The sequence below is a fragment of the Oncorhynchus clarkii genome, unplaced genomic scaffold (assembly GCF_045791955.1).
Source record: "Oncorhynchus clarkii lewisi isolate Uvic-CL-2024 unplaced genomic scaffold, UVic_Ocla_1.0 unplaced_contig_538_pilon_pilon, whole genome shotgun sequence".
Lineage (NCBI taxonomy): Eukaryota > Metazoa > Chordata > Actinopteri > Salmoniformes > Salmonidae > Oncorhynchus > Oncorhynchus clarkii.
The window spans coordinates 65040-87847 of record NW_027260839.1 but is presented as its reverse complement, the minus strand read 5'-3'; the positions used below and the strand labels follow the sequence as shown (position 1 = coordinate 87847).

Sequence of the window (22808 nt, the reverse complement as noted above, 5' to 3'; positions counted from 1 at the left end):
TAACTCCAACCCTGTTCCTGGAGAGTTACAGTCCAGTAGGTTTTAACTCCAGCCCTGTTCCTGGAGAGTTACAGTCCAGTAGGTTTTAACTCCAACCCTGTTCCTGGAGAGTTAGTCCAGTAGGTTTTAACTCCAACCCTGTTCCTGGAGAGTTACAGTCCAGTAGGTTTTAACTCCAACCCTGTTCCTGGAGAGTTACAGTCCAGTAGGTTTTAACTCCAGCCCTGTTCCTGGAGAGTTACAGTCCAGTAGGTTTTAACTCCAACCCTGTTCCTGGAGAGTTACAGTCCAGTAGGTTTTAACTCCAACCCTGTTCCTGGAGAGTTACAGTCCAGTAGGTTTTAACTCCAACCCTGTTCCTGGAGAGTTAGTCCGGTAGGTTTTAACTCCAACCCTGTTCCTGGAGAGTTACAGTCCAGTAGTTTAAACTCCAACCCGGTTCCTGGAGAGTTACAGTCCAGTAGGTTTTAATTCCAACCCTGTTCCTGGAGAGTTAGTCCAGTAGGTTTTAACTCCAACCCTGTTCCTGGAGAGTTACAGTCCAGTAGGTTTTAACTCCAGCCCTGTTCCTGGAGAGTTACAGTCCAGTAGGTTTTAACTCCAACCCTGTTCCTGGAGAGTTAGTCCAGTAGGTTTTAACTCCAACCCTGTTCCTGGAGAGTTACAGTCCAGTAGGTTTTAACTCCAACCCTGTTCCTGGAGAGTTACAGTCCAGTAGGTTTTAACTCCAACCCTGTTCCTGGAGAGTTAGTCCAGTAGGTTTTAACTCCAACCCTGTTCCTGGAGAGTTACAGTCCAGTAGGTTTTAACTCCAGCCCTGTTCCTGGAGAGTTACAGTCCAGTAGGTTTTAACTCCAACCCTGTTCCTGGAGAGTTACAGTCCAGTAGGTTTTAACTCCAGCCCTGTTCCTGGAGAGTTACAGTCCAGTAGGTTTTAACTCCAACCCTGTTCCTGGAGAGTTAGTCCAGTAGGTTTTAACTCCAACCCTGTTCCTGGAGAGTTACAGTCCAGTAGGTTTTAACTCCAGCCCTGTTCCTGGAGAGTTACAGTCCAGTAGGTTTTAACTCCAACCCTGTTCCTGGAGAGTTACAGTCCAGTAGGTTTTAACTCCAGCCCTGTTCCTGGAGAGTTACAGTCCAGTAGGTTTTAACTCCAACCCTGTTCCTGGAGAGTTACAGTCCAGTAGGTTTTAACTCCAACCCTGTTCCTGGAGAGTTACAGTCCAGTAGGTTTTAACTCCAACCCTGTTCCTGGAGAGTTAGTCCGGTAGGTTTTAACTCCAACCCTGTTCCTGGAGAGTTACAGTCCAGTAGTTTTAACTCCAACCCTGTTCCTGGAGAGTTACAGTCCAGTAGGTTTTAATTCCAACCCTGTTCCTGGAGAGTTAGTCCAGTAGGTTTTAACTCGAACCCTGTTCCTGGAGAGTTACAGTCCAGTAGGTTTTAACTCCAACCCTGTTCCTGGAGAGTTACAGTCCAGTAGGTTTTAACTCCAACCCTGTTCCTGGAGAGTTAGTCCGGTAGGTTTTAATTCCAACCCTGTTCCTGGAGAGTTAGTCCAGTAGGTTTTAACTCCAACCCTGTTCCTGGAGAGTTACAGTCCAGTAGGTTTTAACTCCAACCCTGTTCCTGGAGAGTTAGTCCAGTAGGTTAACTCCAACCCTGTTCCTGGAGAGTTAGTCCAGTAGGTTTTAACTCCAACCCTGTTCCTGGAGAGTTACAGTCCAGTAGGTTTTAACTCCAACCCTGTTCCTGGAGAGTTACAGTCCAGTAGGTTTTAACTCCAATACTGGACTGTAGCTCTCCAGGAACAGGGTTGGAGAGCCCTGTTCTAAATCGTCTGTTTTTCTCTGTCTCAGGAGAACATTTGACTGGCAGTGGAGCAATAGATTAAGTCTATCATCAACTTCACCTCCTTCATTCAGCCATCACTCTGGGAAGCGAGGGAAGAAGGAGCCAGCGGAAGAGAGGGAGGCATGATTGAGACAGTTATTAAACCTGTCAGGATGTCAAGTCTGGCAGGCAGTTCGCAACCCCCCCCCCCCCCCCCCCACAGACACTCACGTACCCCTTTGCCTCCTCCCCACACATACACACCGCTGTGTGTGAGCCTGAGAGAGAACACATTGTTTTTATGTGTCCGTATCTGTTAGCTCTTCCATGTCCTTGGATCTGACTACCACCACCTCCAAGAAGTGCTTCATTATTAATCCAATGTGTCCAACAGAGTGTTACATTTCTCCCTCCAGCAGAGCACCACCCAACACAAACTTCTCACCAGACTGTTTAGGGGGGTCTTGGTATTTTTCCCTCAATAGCTGGAGGCGAAGGTAAAAAATATGATTGAAACCACACAGAGGCTAAATATTAATAGTGATTTGTACCGCAGACAGGGTCCCTGACCCTGAGCTAATGGGTTAGCATTGTTTGTTAGCGTACATAATATATCAACCTCTGACCATACACAAGTTTACAGGTACAGGCTTGGCAGGGGCTGACTGTACAGTATGTCCACACACACACACAGCTTGGCTCAGGTACAGGCATCCAGCTGCTAGCTGTTGTGCTCAGTCCCAGCACCAACACAAACACATAAAACAGCTCCACTGCGGTCCTGAAGACACCTATTATTTCACTTGGTTCTGAGTGAAAACAACCAAGTATACCCTGCGAGTCACCAGTAACACACACGCAGCAGGTTCAGCCTTTGTTTTTCAAACATTTTCTTCTTCTCTTGTCTCCCTTCCTCTCTCTCACCTCATATGTTGGAATAGTTGGGGAAAAAAAATCTGCATTCTGCCTCGCAGATTTAACCCAGGTTCAACTGGAGTCTCAAACAATCATGTATGTGACGGTGACAACTAGTACTTGAGCTGTGTGTGGATAAGAAAGAAAGAAAGACTGGGAAAAAGAGAGAGAGAGGGAAAGAGAGAGAGAGAGAGAGAGAGAGAGAGAGGGAAAGAGAGAGAGAGAGAGAGAGAAAGAGAGAGAGAGGGAAAGAGAGAGAGAGAGAGAGAGAAAGAGAGAGAGAGAGAGAAAGAGAGAAAGAGAGAGAAAGAGAGAGAGAGAGAGAGAGACAGAGAGAGAGAGAAATAAAGAAAGAGAGAAACACAGGGAGAGCATGTGTCTGTTTCTCTCTTTTCCTTCTGTGAAACAGGCCTCTTTTCTTCCCCTTGGCTTTAACAGACCTGGCCTCTGGCGAGGGGCCAACCCCGACGCTGCTCAAGCTGCATGCGCCAATCAAAGGAGCCATTGTAGCCGTGAATGAAGCCTTTTTCAAATTATCATCCTGAAAAATTCCACACAAAATTATTGCTGAGTAAATATTTTTGAACTTTTCTCTCAATCGTTCTTTCCCTCCACCACTCCCGCTCTCTTCCCTCTCATTCTTAGTTTTAGCTTATTTTCCAAAACCAGGGCTTGAAGGGAGTCTGCCAAGGACAATGTGTTAAAACACGGGGTCGTAGTGTGGCTTCGAATTGGCATTTCCGCTCCCTCTCTCTCCCTCTCTCTCTCTCTGTAATAACAGTAAAGATGTGAGATCTGAAGGGTGGTGTACTACTGTACAGCTGGCAGTAAGTACAGCTGGCAGTAAGTGATGCCCTGTGCGTTCCCTCTAGTGCCAAAGCCAACGGATGGATCAAAGGGCATGAGAGGGCAGCGGATGCCCGTCTGACAGTGAGGGATGACAGGAGAGGAAAGAGGAGAGGAGAAGGAAGGAGAGGAGGCTAGGGGGGAGGCTTTGGTTTGGTTTTATGTGCTTTTCACTGCAATAAATTGTGGTGAACACATGCAGTCGATTTCACATGCTGTTCAGTAGATTATGAGATATAAAACAAACAGGATCATAATCCCCCTGGAGATACCTCCTCCCTCCCTCCCTTTCTATACTGTGGTCCAATGCTTACTGGAAGTCAGTCACATGGGTTGGCTTAAGGCAGGTGTGGATGTGCTACAGTATATCTATGGTAAAGCAGGTTAGAGGGCAATACGCAGGGTAAAAAGATGGCGAGCAATAGAGGGAGAGAAACTGTGTCAAATAATGATTAAGGTCCATGCAGGACCACGTGCACTGAAACCCCACGACTTTGCAGAGACTAGTTGCTGACGTGTAAAGAACTGTTCACGGACAGGGGCTGGTGGGTGGGTGTGGGGGTAAGTTCAACATGGCTTCCAAAAGTGAGCCTGGAATTAAAGCACATATGTCTAATCTGAACAGCCTGTCCTTCTGGAACGCACCACAACTGTGCTTCTCATTTCATAGGAATGAGGGGGGGAGCTGGGGGGGAGAAGCTGGGGGGGAACGAGGATGTTATTTATTACGGAGAAAAGAGGGGGGTAAATCTGGCATTAATGAAACAGGGAGGTGGTTGGAAGAGAAACACATGTGTTTGCTTGGTCCACTGATAACAACAGTTTGACTGATCTGATGAATCAATAGAGATTCCAGAGACGAGATGAGCTCAATTAGACTCTATTGGCCAAGAAAGATAAGACTTGATCCCCGATTGGTTCTCGAAGTGACCAATGACCACGTGTTATTACTGCTGGGGATATTGTCAGTGTACCTGGCTAGTGGCTACAGCACATTTCTTGGTTTAAAACATTTTACAACAGAAAACAAAAATGAGAGTCCAGGTCGTCCCTCCTTATTTCAGTCCATTTTCCTCCATTTAGTGCCTAATGAACAGGACCCAGCTGTTTCTGGGTTGTTAGTCTATCTGACTTGTGTGTAAAAGTATCCTATGGGAGATGTCCTTGAGATATTAAGGCTACTTGAGGCTTTTGTTTGACTTTGGATGGAGAGAGGATGATCGCCTGCTGCTTTGTAAGGCCTTCTGAGAACCTTGTTCTGTATTGAGGAGTCACGAGGCTGCCTCTGTGTTGATTTGTCACAGCTGTTGTAGCCTTGAGCCATCCTCTTACCTGGGACATATAAGAGCTGTTGTAGCCTTGAGCCATTTGCTTACCTGGGACATATAAGAGCTGTTGTAGCCTTGAGCCATCCTCTTACCTGGGACATATAAGAGCTGTTGTAGCCTTGAGCTATCCTCTTACCTGGGACATATAAGAGCTGTTGTAGCCTTGAGCCATCCTCTTACCTGGGACATATAAGAGCTGTTGTAGCCTTGAGCTATCCTCTTACCTGGGACATATAAGAGCTGTTGTAGCCTTGAGCCATCCTCTTACCTGGGACATATAAGAGCTGTTGTAGCCTTGAGCAAGGCTCTTTAATTCAGATGTTCCTACTTGAGCCCACTGTAATACGTAGATCAGAGCGCTGGGCTAGTTATAACAGCTGGGACTGGTAGTAATGTAATGAATCCCAAATCGATCCCTAGCACCTAGCCTCTAGTCCTTAGACCACAGGCCCTACCCATTAGACACTCGTATATAGATCTGATTGGATAAGTGTAAGCAGCATGGCGGAAGTAATTTTACTTTAAAGGGGCAGTTTCCACAACATGAGGTCAGAATAATACTGTGAATTTGTGAAAATTAGGATAACGCCCCTTTCAGTGTAAGAGCGGTTTGAAAAGACCACCTGAAATTTCAGCTTGTCTGGCTGTGTAGACCTGATGACATCACCAAGCGGTATAAGTTAATAGACCAATTAAAAAAAGAGAGTTTTCCCCCCTCTCTGTAAAAAACAGCTAGTTTTCAGGTTACAAATCCCTCCTTCTCCAATTAGACCCCTCCCTCAGACCACTCCCAGACAGTCCTAACAAAATGATTTCTTGAGAAATTGCATTTTACTAAGATATTGTTGTTTCGTTTGGACCATTTTAATTTAAAACAATCACAGTAAGGTAGAAATGATTTGATAGTGAGATAAAAACGTCTGCATTGGATCTTTAAACACGTGATTATTTCAGTGTCTGGGGGTTAGAGGTTAGGGCAGGACGAACTCTTTTTGCCCCAGCACTACACAGCTGATTCAAATGATCAACTCATCATCACACTTTAAAGATTTGAATCAGGTGTGCAGTGAGTGCTAGGGCAAAAACAAAAATGTGCACCCCTTTTGGGTCCCCAGGACCAGGATTGAGAACCACTGGGTTAGGGGATAAGATTTGATTTGAGAGTGGGCCTAAAATACACTCTGTGATATGGGGCTATGTACAATACTCTAACAGACTTCAGTATTGGCCTTCAGTCTGTCTGTCACTAGCTATTCCCATCACACTGATGTTCAGTCACCTGTCCTGCCTGGAGGGTTCAGACAGACAGACAGTGTCACCTCCGCTCAAGCTGCGTTTCCCAACTCCGGTTCTCCAGTACCCCCAACCGGGGATGCTACTGTCGTAGTTCACATGGGATCAAATGACACCAAACAGGGTTTTACTGAGCTGATCAAACAGGGTTTTACTGAACTGATCAAACAGGGTTTTACTGAGCTGATCAAACAGGGTTTTACTGAGCTGATCAAACAGGATTTTACTGAGCTGATCAAACAGGGTTTTACTGAGCTGATCAAACAGGGTTTTACTGAGCTGATCAACACCCTAAAAGTCTCTGAAAAGCAACCAATGATCTCTGGTCTGATGCAGTCACTGGGTCACGGCTGTGTAAGGTTCAGCAGGCTCTTAGCTGGATTAAAGACTACTGCCACTATGTTGGCATAACTTTTACTGACAATTTCAACACTTTTTGGAAACAAAAGATGCTCTACAGGGATGATGGGCTTCACCCAAATCATCGGGGAGCCCTTTTCATACTTCAAGGCTGCGTTAAGATACTGACTCAGTGACAGTCTAAGCCATCCTCTCTAAGCGTTATCCTCGTACTGTTGTCTATACTGCCAGGGGTGTTGTCAGTTGTAATCTTGTTCCCATTCCTTTCAACTCCACTCTTAGATGTGCTATTGTTAGCTCAACAGAGGAACCCACTGTGGTCTGCTCCCCCAGCGCTTTAGTTCCAATGTGAATTCCATAAACTTGAATACCCCCTCGGTTTTCACATCACGTAGAGGGCTTGGGCTGTTGCACGATAGCAACCAAAGCCCATGTAAGTCAGTTTATAACATTCCATCATTGGTTACTCGAAGAGCTCCTCATATTGACATTGGCTGCGGCCTCGGGCCCTATGGTTCTAATCTTGGAAAAGTAATTACAATATCTTCTCCTTCCTCTATTACTACTAGGGATAGACCAAATGGTGCAGTTCTATGCACTCTTATAGCCATACCAACTATATCAATATCAACCATCAGACAGGGCCTGCAACCACCTACTGAACGTTGCTTGTTTGAGTTGGAGTTTCCATGTGACATAAAAAAAATAGTAAAGGTCTTGGGTTGATGCATCTGAACATTAGGAACTAACTTCCTAAACTAAATGACATTAAGATCTGGGTTATACAGACTAATCTGGATATTCTGGTACTGACTGAAACATGGATCTCTGGGGACATTCTGGAATCTGATATTAATACAGACAGAGTAGGTGGTGGTGGAGTGGCCATTTTTTTATTTAAAATAACTTCTCTGTCTCTTTACTGAAATCCATTTCCCTCGCTCCAAAATTTTAACTCCTATCGTTTAGCCTTTGTCTGGGGAGAAATGTATCTATAACTGTTATAGGGATCTACCATCCTCCCTTAGCTAACCTTTGTGCACTCGAGGAGTTAAATTGTTTGTTTACTAATTCAGAAGTTATTATCCTGGGTGACCTCAATTATGATCTAAAAAGCATGTGTAATGATCTAAACCTAACCCAGCTGGTGACTAAGCCTACACAGCCCAATCCTAGAGATCCTTCAAAGGCATCTCTGATCGATCACATTTTTATGAATACACCAGAGAATGTGAGATGTGAGAATACACAAATCTAAGCCTCGTGTCATCACAAAGAGGAACTTTAAAAACTTCAGTGAACCGTCTTTTTCACATGATCTTTATACTAGTGACCTTGACTGTACTTCAGTTATCCCTGAACCTGATTAGCTTGGATCCTCTTTGCAGATGTCTTCAATGCTATGTGGATAATCATGCACCCTTCAAAACATGTCAGGGTTAAAGGTATATTGAATGCCTGGTACACTATGCAGTTATCAGAAATCATTCATGGAAGAGATGATGCTTGGGTCAAGGCCAGGAACTCAGGCTTAGGCCTGGACTGGAAAGCTTTTAAGCAACCGAGGAATGAATGTGTAAGACACATCAGAAAGGCTAAATCTGATTATTATCTTTATGATTGTATTGGGAACCCGGCTAAATTCTGGAAAACTGTCAAATCCCTGAAGGGTTCTACTTCCTCCTCTCTGCCACAACAAATTAGTTCAGACACTGGCCATATTACAGAAAAAAAAGGCATCATTGATGCATTTAATCACCATGTTATTTCAGCGGGCTCTCTCTTTGAAAGAACTTTAAGCCTTTTCATAATGTTGTTGTGCTGGATGCTGGTAGGGTAAACTTGCTGAATGATCAGAGAAATGGTAGTCAAAGCTTTTCTATTAGGCTATTTACAGAAAAATAAGTCCTGGATGCTTTGCTAGCAATAGACAACAAGATATCCACAGGGGCTGACAAAGTGGATCCTGGTCTGCCTAAGTGTGCAGCACCATCATTGTTGGCTCAACTACCCACATTTTTTTATTTAACATTGTTTTCAGGAAATATTCCAAAAGTATGTAAACCAACTCTTGTGCTGCCACTCCATAAGGACGGAGACAGTAGGGATCTTAAATATTATCACCCCATTTTAAGGCTTCCTTGTTTAGCTAAGATTCCAGAATCCTTGGGAAATGTACAACTTTGCTCTTTTTTATGTGAGAAATGTATTTTGAATGTAAACTGATCAGGGTTCAGGCCTGGCCATAGCACTATTACAGCAACCACTTTAGTTGTTAATGATCTTGTCAACACTTTAGATACTACAATGAAATGTGCTGCTTTGTTTGTGGACCTGTCAAAAGCTTTTGATACTGTTGATCATGCTATTTTATTGAATAATTTGTCATGGATAGGCCTGAGCTCTGACGCCTGTTCTTGGTTTCATGATTATCTTAGTGACAGAACTCAGGCCATCGTGATGGATGGGGTTAAGTGTGAATTTCTTGAAGTACATAAAGGTGTACCACAGGGGTCCATTCTGGGACCTGCTCTTTTCACTATTCATGTAACACCATGAGTCAATCTGTTCAAAATGGTGAACTTCATCTATATGTGGACGATAGTATTATGGATGCTATTGCCCTGACTGTTGATCTGGCTGATTTTACAGCTATGCAGGAAGCCCTGCTGATATAAAACTTGTGCTTAATACGGGCAAAAACTAAATACATGTTTTTAAACTCTCGTAAGAATATTTCAGATGAACTACATGTTCACTCGGTAGAATGTTCTCCAATCGAACATGTTCCCAAGTATAAATACTTATGCATTTGGATGGATATGGATTTAACATTTAAAAACCAATAGATGAGCTGGTTAAGATGCTAAGATTTAAAGTTGGCTTTTTCTATAGAAACAGATTGTGCCTTTCTCTAAGCAGTAGGAAGCAGATAAGGGGCAGATAAAAAGTATACCTTTTTATCTGTTCTTGACTATGGTGATATTCTAATGTGTGTATATATATATATATATATATATATATATATATACACATATACACACACACACACACACACCACATGACCAAAAGTATGTGGACACCTGTTCTTCGAACATCTCATTCCAAAATCATGGGCATTAATATGGAGTTGGTCTCCCCTTTGCTGCTATAACAGCCTCCACTCTTCTGGGAAGGCTTTCCACTAGATGTTGGAACATTTCTGGGGGGATTTGCTTCCATTCAGCCACAAGAGCATTAGTGATATCGGGCACTGATGTTGGACGATTAGGCCTGGCTCGCAGTCGGTGTTTCAATTCATCCCAAATGTGTTCAATGGGGTTGAGGTCAGGGCTCTGTGCAGACCAGTCAAGTTCTTCCACACCAATCTAGACAAACCATTTCTGTATGGATCTCGCTTTGTGCACGGGGCATTGTCATGCTGAAACAGGAAAGGTCCTTCCCCAAACTGTTGCCACAAAGTTGGAAGCACAGAATTTTCTAGAACATCATTATATGCTGTAGCGTTAAGATTTCCTTAAACTGGAACTAAGGGCCCGAACCATGAAAAACAGCCCCAGACCATTATTCCTCATCCACCAACCTTTACAGTTGGCGCTATGCCTTGGGGCAGGTAGCGTTCTCCTGGCATCCGCCAAACCCAGATTCATCCATCGGACTGCCAGATGGTGAAGCGTGATTCATCACTCCAGAGAATGCATTTCCACTGCTCCAGAGTCCAATGGCGCGAGCTTTATACCACTCCAGCCGACACTTGTCATCACGCATGGTGATCTTAGGCTTGTGTGTGGCTGCTCGGCCATGGAAACCCATTTCATGAAGCTCCCGACAAACAGTTATTGTGCTGACGTTGCTTCCAGAGGCAGTTTGGAACTCGGTAGTAAGCTTTGCAAACGAGGACAGCACTCGGTGGTCCCGTGCCGTGAGCTTGTGTGGCCTATCAATTTGCGGCTGAGCCGTTGTTGCTCCTTGACGTTTCCACTTCACAATAAAGGCATTTAGAATTGACCGGGTAGCTCTAGCAGGGCAGACATTTGACGAACTGACTTGTTGGAAAGGTGGCATCCTATGACGGTGCCACGTTGAAAGTCACTGACATCTTCAGTAAGGCCATTCTATATGTTTGTCTATAGAGATTGCATGGCGGTGTGCTCGATTTTACACCTGTCAGCAATGGGTGTGGCTGAAATAGACTGTAGAACCACATTCTAATACAGTAGACAGACTGAGGTACTGTACAGAGGCAGGACTGTGACTGAATGAGGAACTGTAGAACACATTCTAATACAGTAGACAGACTAAGATACTGTACACAGGCAGGACTGTGTCCCACATGGCACCCTATTCACTTCATAGTGCACTATGGGCCCTGGTAAAAAATTAGTGCACTATGTAATGAATAGGGTGACCTTTGGGACACAACTCGCGTCAGGTTGGAAGTAATCTGGCCTGCTGGGTCTGCCGCTCACTTCCTGACTGGGCCGGGCTCAGGAATGTAGAGCTGGCTGAGAGACGGGGGGGGGGGGGGGGGGGGTCTTTCCCAAAGCCAGGTTTACTCTCTCTCAGGCTGATCACCAAACCCCTGCCTGATTTCAGGTAGATGCCTTTGGACATTCAAATGCACAGGAAATGGTTTGTAAACAATGCTAATGAAAATGTATCCACTCACTACTGTAAGTCGCTTTGGATAAGAGTGTCTGCTGAAATGTACAAATACATATTTCTCAGTCAGGTTATTTTAAATTTGGCAACTCACGCCGTCTCCCTTCGCTAAACTCTTAAATGTCCCTCTAGGTTGAGATGTGCAGTATTACTGAACATCTGCATCAGCTGGGAACAATGATGTAGCATATTGGTTAGAATAGGAGTAGACCATGCAATCAGCAACACTTCTGTGACATTATCTTTCCATTACAATAGAGACACATGCTATCAATCAACCAAATCATTTCACCATAGTGTGTCATCTGATATGACTGACTGACACAAACTCCTCAACAACTACAGAGGGATTATTATACAGAATCTCTCCTCTTCAAAGACTACTGGCATATTCCAGACAGACAGACAGACAGGCAGGCACAGAGAGACAGAAAGACAGAGAGACAGAGAGACAGACAAGAGAGAGAGACAGAAAAGTGCGAGAGAGACAGAAAAGAGAGAGAGAGACAGAAGACAGACAGACAGACAGACAGACAGACAGACAGACAGACACAGACAGACAGAAAATAGAGAGAGAGACAGAAAAGAGAGAGAGAGACAGAAAAGAGAGAGAGACAGAAAAGAGAGAGAGAGACAGCGAAAGAGAGAGATAAACCACACACACATAGAGAGCAGGCCATGCAGCAGACAACCAAACCAATAAAGTCTGGATGACAGCGGATGAGGAGGGATGATTAACATCACCCAAGAGGGTTACAGCACAACCCAAAACAACGAGCGCCAAGACCTGGTGCTGAAAGATTAATACACATCCTATTACAGTGAGGATGCTAACTAGAGCAGACCTGCGCCCCGCACGCACACAGACACAGGCACGGACACAGACAGGGCGAGAGAGAGACAGACACAGGTGTGTTTGAGGGTTATAGGGTTTGTGGGAGACTGTTTGAGACTACAGAGCAGCTGAACTGACTTACATGGACACTGCTCTGGATTAAGACAACAAACCAAATCCAACCAACCGCTCGTACTTCACCAAGCCCCCTTTCAACAAGAGACTAGCCAACCGCTCGTACTTCACCAAGACCCCTTTCAACAAGAGACTAGCCAACCGCTCATACTTCACCAAGCCCCCTTTCAACAAGAGACTAGCCAACCTCTCGTACTTCACCAAGCCCCCTTTCAACAAGAGACTAGCCAACCGCTCGTACTTCACCAAGCCCCCTTTCAACAAGAGACTAGCCAACCGCTCGTACTTCACCAAGCCCCCTTTCAACAAGAGACTAGCCAACCTCTCGTACTTCACCAAGCCCTCTTTCAACAAGAGACTAGCCAACCGCTCGTACTTCACCAAGCCCCCTTTCAACAAGAGACTAGCCAACCGCTCGTACTTCAACAAGAGACTAGCCAACCTCTCGTACTTCACCAAGCCCCCTTTCAACAAGAGACTAGCCAACCGCTCGTACTTCAACAAGAGACTAGCCAACCTCTCGTACTTCACCAAGCCCCCTTTCAACAAGAGACTAGCCAACCGCTCGTACTTCACCAAGCCCCCTTTCAACAAGAGACTAGCCAACCGCTCGTACTTCACCAAGCCCCCTTTCAACAAGAGACTAGCCAACCGCTCGTACTTCACCAAGCCCCCTTTCAACAAGAGACTAGCCAACCGCTCGTACTTCAACAAGCCCCCTTTCAACAAGAGACTAGCCAACCGCTCGTACTTCACCAAGCCCCCTTTCAACAAGAGACTAGCCAACCGCTCGTACTTCACCAAGCCCCCTTTCAACAAGAGACTAGCCAACCGCTCGTACTTCACCAAGCCGCCTTTCAACAAGAGACTAGCCAACCGCTCGTACTTCAACAAGAGACTAGCCAACCGCTCGTACTTCACCAAGCCCCCTTTCAACAAGAGACTAGCCAACCGCTCGTACTTCACCAAGACCCCTTTCAACAAGAGACTAGCCAACCGCTCATACTTCACCAAGCCCCCTTTCAACAAGAGACTAGCCAACCTCTCGTACTTCACCAAGCCCCCTTTCAACAAGAGACTAGCCAACCGCTCGTACTTCACCAAGCCCCCTTTCAACAAGAGACTAGCCAACCGCTCGTACTTCACCAAGCCCCCTTTCAACAAGAGACTAGCCAACCTCTCGTACTTCACCAAGCCCTCTTTCAACAAGAGACTAGCCAACCGCTCGTACTTCAACAAGAGACTAGCCAACCGCTCGTACTTCACCAAGCCCCCTTTCAACAAGAGACTAGCCAACCGCTCGTACTTCACCAAGACCCCTTTCAACAAGAGACTAGCCAACCGCTCATACTTCACCAAGCCCCCTTTCAACAAGAGACTAGCCAACCTCTCGTACTTCACCAAGCCCCCTTTCAACAAGAGACTAGCCAACCGCTCGTACTTCACCAAGCCCCCTTTCAACAAGAGACTAGCCAACCGCTCGTACTTCACCAAGCCCCCTTTCAACAAGAGACTAGCCAACCTCTCGTACTTCACCAAGCCCTCTTTCAACAAGAGACTAGCCAACCGCTCGTACTTCACCAAGCCCCCTTTCAACAAGAGACTAGCCAACCGCTCGTACTTCAACAAGAGACTAGCCAACCTCTCGTACTTCACCAAGCCCCCTTTCAACAAGAGACTAGCCAACCGCTCGTACTTCAACAAGAGACTAGCCAACCTCTCGTACTTCACCAAGCCCCCTTTCAACAAGAGACTAGCCAACCGCTCGTACTTCACCAAGCCCCCTTTCAACAAGAGACTAGCCAACCGCTCGTACTTCACCAAGCCCCCTTTCAACAAGAGACTAGCCAACCGCTCGTACTTCACCAAGCCCCCTTTCAACAAGAGACTAGCCAACCGCTCGTACTTCAGCAAGCCCCCTTTCAACAAGAGACTAGCCAACCGCTCGTACTTCACCAAGCCCCCTTTCAACAAGAGACTAGCCAACCGCTCGTACTTCACCAAGCCCCCTTTCAACAAGAGACTAGCCAACCGCTCGTACTTCACCAAGCCCCCTTTCAACAAGAGACTAGCCAACCTCTCGTACTTCACCAAGCCCTCTTTCAACAAGAGACTAGCCAACCGCTCGTACTTCAACAAGAGACTAGCCAACCGCTCGTACTTCACCAAGCCCCCTTTCAACAAGAGACTAGCCAACCGCTCGTACTTCACCAAGCCCCCTTTCAACAAGAGACTAGCCAACCGCTCGTACTTCACCAAGCCCCCTTTCAACAAGAGACTAGCCAACCGCTCGTACTTCACCAAGCCCCCTTTCAACAAGAGACTAGCCAAACCTCTCGTACTTCACCAAGCCCTCTTTCAACAAGAGACTAGCCAACCGCTCGTACTTCACCAAGCCCCCTTTCAACAAGAGACTAGCCAACCGCTCGTACTTCAACAAGAGACTAGCCAACCTCTCGTACTTCACCAAGCCCCCTTTCAACAAGAGACTAGCCAACCGCTCGTACTTCAACAAGAGACTAGCCAACCTCTCGTACTTCACCAAGCCCCCTTTCAACAAGAGACTAGCCAACCGCTCGTACTTCACCAAGCCCCCTTTCAACAAGAGACTAGCCAACCGCTCGTACTTCACCAAGCCCCCTTTCAACAAGAGACTAGCCAACCTCTCGTACTTCACCAAGCCCTCTTTCAACAAGAGACTAGCCAACCGCTCGTACTTCAACAAGAGACTAGCCAACCGCTCGTACTTCACCAAGCCCCCTTTCAACAAGAGACTAGCCAACCACTCGTACTTCACCAAGACCCCTTTCAACAAGAGACTAGCCAACCGCTCGTACTTCACCAAGCCCCCTTTCAACAAGAGACTAGCCAACCTCTCGTACTTCACCAAGCCCTCTTTCAACAAGAGACTAGCCAACCGCTCGTACTTCACCAAGCCCCCTTTCAACAAGAGACTAGCCAACCGCTCGTACTTCAACAAGAGACTAGCCAACCTCTCGTACTTCACCAAGACCCCTTTCAACAAGAGACTAGCCAACCGCTCATACTTCACCAAGCCCCCTTTCAACAAGAGACTAGCCAACCGCTCGTACTTCACCAAGCCCCCTTTCAACAAGAGACTAGCCAACCGCTCGTACTTCAACAAGAGACTAGCCAACCTCTCGTACTTCACCAAGCCCCCTTTCAACAAGAGACTAGCCAACCGCTCGTACTTCACCAAGCCCCCTTTCAACAAGAGACTAGCCAACCGCTCGTACTTCACCAAGCCCCCTTTCAACAAGAGACTAGCCAACCTCTCGTACTTCACCAAGCCCTCTTTCAACAAGAGACTAGCCAACCGCTCGTACTTCACCAAGCCCCCTTTCAACAAGAGACTAGCCAACCGCTCGTACTTCAACAAGAGACTAGCCAACCTCTCGTACTTCACCAAGCCCCCTTTCAACAAGAGACTAGCCAACCGCTCGTACTTCAACAAGAGACTAGCCAACCTCTCGTACTTCACCAAGCCCCCTTTCAACAAGAGACTAGCCAACCGCTCGTACTTCACCAAGCCCCCTTTCAACAAGAGACTAGCCAACCGCTCGTACTTCACCAAGCCCCCTTTCAACAAGAGACTAGCCAACCTCTCGTACTTCACCAAGCCCCCTTTCAACAAGAGACTAGCCAACCTCTCGTACTTCACCAAGCCCTCTTTCAACAAGAGACTAGCCAACCGCTCATACTTCAACAAGAGACTAGCCAACCGCTCGTACTTCACCAAGCCCCCTTTCAACAAGAGACTAGCCAACCGCTCGTACTTCACCAAGCCCCCTTTCAACAAGAGACTAGCCAACCGCTCGTACTTCACCAAGCCCCCTTTCAACAAGAGACTAGCCAACCTCTCGTACTTCACCAAGCCCTCTTTCAACAAGAGACTAGCCAACCGCTCATACTTCAACAAGAGACTAGCCAACCGCTCGTACTTCACCAAGCCCCCTTTCAACAAGAGACTAGCCAACCGCTCGTACTTCACCAAGACCCCTTTCAACAAGAGACTAGCCAACCGCTCATACTTCACCAAGCCCCCTTTCAACAAGAGACTAGCCAACCTCTCGTACTTCACCAAGCCCCCTTTCAACAAGAGACTAGCCAACCGCTCGTACTTCACCAAGCCCCCTTTCAACAAGAGACTAGCCAACCGCTCGTACTTCACCAAGCCCCCTTTCAACAAGAGACTAGCCAAGCTCTCGTACTTCACCAAGCCCTCTTTCAACAAGAGACTAGCCAACCTCTCGTACTTCACCAAGCCCTCTTTCAACAAGAGACTAGCCAACCGCTCGTACTTCACCAAGCCCCCTTTCAACAAGAGACTAGCCAACCGCTCGTACTTCAACAAGAGACTAGCCAACCTCTCGTACTTCACCAAGCCCCCTTTCAACAAGAGACTAGCCAACCGCTCGTACTTCAACAAGAGACTAGCCAACCTCTCGTACTTCACCAAGCCCCCTTTCAACAAGAGACTAGCCAACCGCTCGTACTTCACCAAGCCCCCTTTCAACAAGAGACTAGCCAACCGCTCGTCCTTCACCAAGCCCCCTTTCAACAAGAGACTAGCCAACCGCTCGTACTTCACCAAGCCCCCTTTCAACAAGAGACTAGCCAACCGCTCGTACTTCACCAAGCCCCCTTTCAACAAGAGACTAGCCAACCGCTCGTACCTCACCAAGCCCCCTTTCAACAAGAGACTAGCCAACCGCTCGTACTTCACCAAGCCCCCTTTCAACAAGAGACTAGCCAACCGCTCGTACTTCACCAAGCCGCCTTTCAACAAGAGACTAGCCAACCGCTCGTACTTCAACAAGAGACTAGCCAACCGCTCGTACTTCACCAAGCCCCCTTTCAACAAGAGACTAGCCAACCGCTCGTACTTCACCAAGCCCCCTTTCAACAAGAGACTAGCCAACCGCTCGTACTTCACCAAGCCCCCTTTCAACAAGAGACTAGCCAACCGCTCGTACTTCACCAAGCCCCCTTTCAACAAGAGACTAGCCAACCGCTCGTACTTCACCAAGCCCCCTTTCAACAAGAGACTAGCCAACCACTCGTACTTCACCAAGCTCCCTTTCAACAAGAGACTAGCCAACCGCTCGTACTTCAACAAGAGACTAGCCAACCGCTGAACATAGGGGCTGCCGTAACCACTCTACCTCTCTCTCTCTCCTTCCTTCCTCCCTCTCTCTCTCTCTCTCCTTCCTTCCTCTCTCCCTCCCTCCTTCCTTCCCTCACCCTCTCCCTTTCAACCCTTTCGCCCTCCCTCTCTCCCAGCCGATGAACATGGGGGCTGCCATAACCCCTCTACCTCTCTCTCTCCTTCCTCCCTCTCTCCCAGCTGATGAACATGGGGGCTGCCATAACCCCTCTACCTCTCTCTCTCTCCTTCCTCCCTCTCTCCCAGCCGATGAACATGGGGGCTGCCATAACCCCTCTACCTCTCTCTCTCCTTCCTCCCTCTCTCCCAGCCGATGAACATGGGGGCTGCCATAACCCCTCTACCTCTCTCTCTCCTTCCTCCCTCTCTCCCAGCCGATGAACATGGGGGCTGCCATAACCCCTCCACCTTCCTCACTCTTTCTACCATCCTTTTCTTTTAATTGTTAACCTTCAACATAGTAATAGCAGCTCTGCAGTCGCATGCTGCAGCACAAACAGAAAAACACATCACCGTAACCTCTGTCTGTACACCTTCCCTCCCTCCCTCTTAAAAATGTTCATATTCAACATAGCAACAGCAGTAACTCTCCAGTCACACCATACAACACAAACAGAAAAACATGGCCGGCACAGCTTCCATAACTCTCCGGCAGCACGCCGCCCTGGGGTCAAGCTGTGAGGGCCCTGATTCGTCCCCCCGAGACGATGGTCACCATCTATCACACAGCGCTGTATACACAGTCCGAACGGGCTTTCAAGCTAGCAGTGCATCATGAACGCCGGTTCTGTACACCCATCTGTAGATTCCACAGCAGAGAACAGCTTTGATGCTGTGCTGAGATGTGCTGGGCCTGTTCTCAGCTGTGATGGTCTGTGAGTGATCCTATGAACTGGTACCTGTCTGAGATGTGCTGGGCCTGTTCTCAGCTGTGATGGTCTGTGAGTGATCCTATGAACTGGTACCTGTCTGAGATGTGCTGGGCCTGTTCTCAGCTGTGATGGTCTGTGAGTGATCCTATGAACTGGTACCTGTCTGAGATGTGCTGGGCCTGTTCTCAGCTGTGATGGTCTGTGAGTGATCCTATGAACTGGTACCTGTCTGAGATATGCTGGGCCTGTTCTCAGCTGTGATGGTCTGTGAGTGATACTATGAACTGGTACCTGTCTGAGATGTGGACCTAGTGGTTCAGCTGTTCCCTGCATGGTTTGGGGCTGATATTACAAACCTATAGCTTAACTCAGATGTAAAGCTGTTTAGTTAGCTCTGTAGTGTGTGCAGCAACACTGGGTTTAAATAGTATCGTTTTCCTTCAAGTACATGGAGCGTCTGATCAAACCTGCCTGGAGCGATAGGCGTCAGATGGGAGGGGCTTGAACTTTTGTGACAACTCTATTGGTTCCATTGCGTCCGGCAATCGAGCGCAGGTAAATTATTTGGAAAGAAAACAAATACTATTTAAACCCATGTCTATGGTAGTGAGGGTGCTCAGAGCAGAGCTGGGTTTGCGAGGGTGTGTGTTTACTTATATTTATACTGAGCAGAGGGTGGTGACAGGCACGGATTAGTACCCATAATCCTTTTTATCACAATACTGCTCTCACGATGTGTCGAGGCTGGCCAGCTGGTTTTATGGCCAACAGTGGACATGACATACCTCTGAAAATGGACGTGTGTCTGCAAATAGTGGTGCTAAAACCAATGGATAAGTAATATAGAATGAGTGATCTTACTCTTCACCTGTCTACGATCTAGATGTGGGATGTTTCTGTGTGTGTGTGTGTGTGTGTGTAGTCCAGTGTGTCTGTGTGTGTGTGTGTGTGTGTGTGCAGTCCAGTGTGTGTGTGTGTCTGTGTGTGTGTGTGCAGTCCAGTGTGTGTGTGTGCAGTCCAGTGTGTGTGTGTGTGTGTGCAGTCCAGTGTGTGTGTGTGTGTGTGTGTGTGTGTGTGTGTGTGTGTCTGTGTGTGTGATGTGCCTTTCCAAAGAGGCCTGGCTGGCACACAGCTTGCTTAGGAATGGACCTTGATCACAGATCAGACTTTACATCCCTCTACCCTCATTAGTCATTTTAACTCCAAACACACACGTCTACTCACACACTACCCTAATCTCAGAGAATAAAGAGTTTCAAACATCCTGTTGCTATGGGGCTCATTCCCCCTGACCTCTGACCCCTGACCCTGCAGGAATGAGACGATTGCCTCGTCCAACAAACACCTGTTTATTCCCTCCTTCAATTTACCAAAAAGAGAAAAGAGGAGGGTGGACGGGGTAACAAGGAGAGCAAGTAATTAACATGGAGTTACGCTCCAGACACACAGGCAGACAAAGCTGACACACACACGAGCGCATAACTGAACTCAAAGCCACACACACACTTCAATCCTCTAATCCAGGCCCACAGGAAAAGCCTGGCAATCCACACACGTCTGCAGCATGATTACTTCTGAGCTTCTGAAAGAGTGGCAGATTTAGGATGTGTGTGTGTGTGTGTGTGTGTGTGTGTGTGTGTGTGTGTGTGTGTGTGGGGGGGGGGGGGGGGGGGGGGGGTGGCTTGTCGTCAGGCCAATTAGGGCCGGTTTACACGTCCTGACCAGTCAGCCCAGAGAGAGAGAGAGAGAGATGTTTTTGGTAGTGTGGAGGGACTGGGGAGGGGAGTTAGAGGCCTGTATAATTCTCATGGTGGTCTAATCTGGGATAGAATGACTCAATCATTTATTTCAATCAGAATTCATTTCAACAAAACTATCATTTGAGAACATTTACATCTATCTGTCATCGGGTCAAAAAAAGGTGATGCCGCTGACTGAAATACCTCAGCACGGCCCTTTTTACACTGCTGAGCTGACCTGAGCCCAACTGTGCTGGCTCTGATAGCTGGTTCCAACAACTATGGTGGATGTGTGACCAAACTCATGTAAAAACCCATTACAGTGTTCCTTCAGTGGGCAATGATGCTGCTTTGGCCAGAGGCCTGCCCTTGTTCTTCTCACCAGAACATGGAACCAACCTCACAGTGGGACCACAGTTGAAAAGTAGCGTGCAGGATGAATCTGGCACATTTACAGACATGTTGATTTAACATTTACACTGTCAAATACATTTTAAATAAGAAAGTGAAGTAAGAGTGATGTGAGCGGACTGGGCAGGGCTCTCTCTCTGTCCAGTGACAAGATGCTGACTCCTCTGTACTGGACTGGTTTATCTAAACTAGTCTGGTCTGACTGGAGGCTCCCAACTGCCCATGCAGGGTGGCGCTCTACTGAGCTACAGGGCACAGCCAGGCATGGAGAGGCTGGCTCTCAACATCACCACACAACACAAACAAAAACAATGCCCGCTGGGGCCGCTTGACGCCACGTGTGTGTGTGCCCGCCTGCCACCATCCTTTCTGAGCTGTGGCTGTGGCCAGGACTGCTGATGCTCAGCTGAGCTCCAGGGCCAGTTATGGTCCAGCCCAGTGGAAAGTGAACATCAGCCCGATTTGGGCTCACTGTGGCTGGGGAAGGTAGGAGCCAGGCCCCTCCTCCCTCCCTCTCATGACTTCCCCCATCAACCACAGACCTAGAATAAATACATCCACCATCCATTAACAGCAGACAGAACAGAACAGACAGAACAGAACAGACAGAACAGAACAGAACAGACAGAACATAACAGACAGCACAGAACAGACAGAACAGAACAGAACAGCACCCTGGGCTGAGGGGAGAGAGGATTGATTCAGAGATAGAGGGAGAAGACAAAGACTAGGGGAGATAGAGGGAAGCATAAATTATGAATAGAATGGAAAGATAATTGGAGAGAAAGAGAGAGAGAGAGAGAGAGAGAGAGAGAGAGAGGACAGAGTAATAAAAGAGAGAGTAGATGACTGAAAGAGAGAGGTGGGGGTCTCCAACTCTGAGCTCAGCAACCACCACATATTTTCCCCCATGAGAGATATCATTTAGAGCAAACCACTAAAGGGCAGGAGGCAAGCAACCGGTGCCAACTCCAGCCTCCAACGCCCCTTCTCCTCCCCTCCCTGACAAGGGTAGAGCTATTTATTTATTCAGGGACGTCTCCAAAAAGGTGGTTAGTTGAGACGTATGTTTTGAGATGCTTGTGTGTGTGTGTGTGTGTGTGTGTGTGTGTGTGTGTGTGTGTGTGTGTGTGTGTGTATGTGTGTGTTAAAGGGCTTGTATCCGTCTTTTAAAGGAGAGTGTTTTTGTTGCCATGGTGGTTGGGGAAGCAGTGGGGCAGAGGAGGGAGTGAGGGAGAGTGATCCAAGAAAAGGTTGAGCGGAGCAGAGCAGAGCTGAGCTGAGGGAGAGATAATTTTAGATGGAAAAAGGCAGGCAGAGGGAGCAGCATGGTCTGTGGATGACCCTGGTAGGTCCTTGGCTCAGCAGAAAGCTGAATACTTCTGTTTCAGGAGGAGGAACAAACACCAGCAGACAGACCAGGACTGGAACTTAACAGACTTCCATGAAACTCCAATACACTTCAAGAGCATCCTCAGAGTCCAGGGAGTCGGACAGTAAGGTCAGTGTGTCCACCCACACATGATCAAACCCTCTGAGGCAGGCAGGCAGCGTACAGTAGACCACTATCTCAGAGACTGACAGTGAGTCCACTGTGTCCACTCACACACTGGACCCAGTTAACACAACCTCTGGGGTGGAGTACTAACCACAGAGCCTGTAGAGATTCCTACAGGACACTGACACACTGGACCCAGTTAACACAACCTCTAGGGTAGAGTACTAACCACAGAGCCTGTAGAGATTCCTACAGGACACTGACACACTGGACCCAGTTAACACAACCTCTGGGGTGGAGTACTAACCACAGAGCCTGTAGAGATTCCTACAGGACACTGACACACTGGACCCAGTTAACACAACCTCTGGGGTGGAGTACTAACCACAGAGCCTGTAGAGATTCCTACAGGACACTGACACACTGGACCCAGTTAACACAACCTCTGGGGTGGAGTACTAACCACAGAGCCTGTAGAGATTCCTACAGGACACTGCCACACTGGACCCAGTTAACACAACCTCTGAGGTGGAGTACTAACCAATATGGTCCAGTCACTCTGTTCTGACCTCTATCTCTCTGTGTGTCCTGGCCTCTCTCTCTGACTCTCTCTCTCTCAATTCAATTCAATTCAAGGGCTTTATTGGCATGGGAAACATGTGTTAACATTGCCAAAGCAAGTGAGGTAGATAATATATAAAGTGAATATATAAAGTGAAAAACAATAAAAATGAACAGTAAACATTACACATACAGAAGTTTCAAAACAATAAAGACATTACAAATGTCATATTATATATATATATACAGTGTTTTAACAATGTACAAATGGTTAAAGGACACAAGATAAAATAAATAAGCATAAATATGGGTTGTATTTACAATGGTGTTTG

General features: G+C 47.2%; 1 protein-coding gene across 2 annotated transcripts in view; it reads right to left on the bottom strand.

Annotated features, from left to right (window-relative positions):
- The window catches only part of LOC139401882 (mitochondrial import inner membrane translocase subunit tim16-like), a 188443-nt gene that overhangs the window by 133065 nt on the left and 32570 nt on the right, over nucleotides 1-22808 (bottom strand). The gene's annotated exons all lie outside the window — the stretch shown is intronic.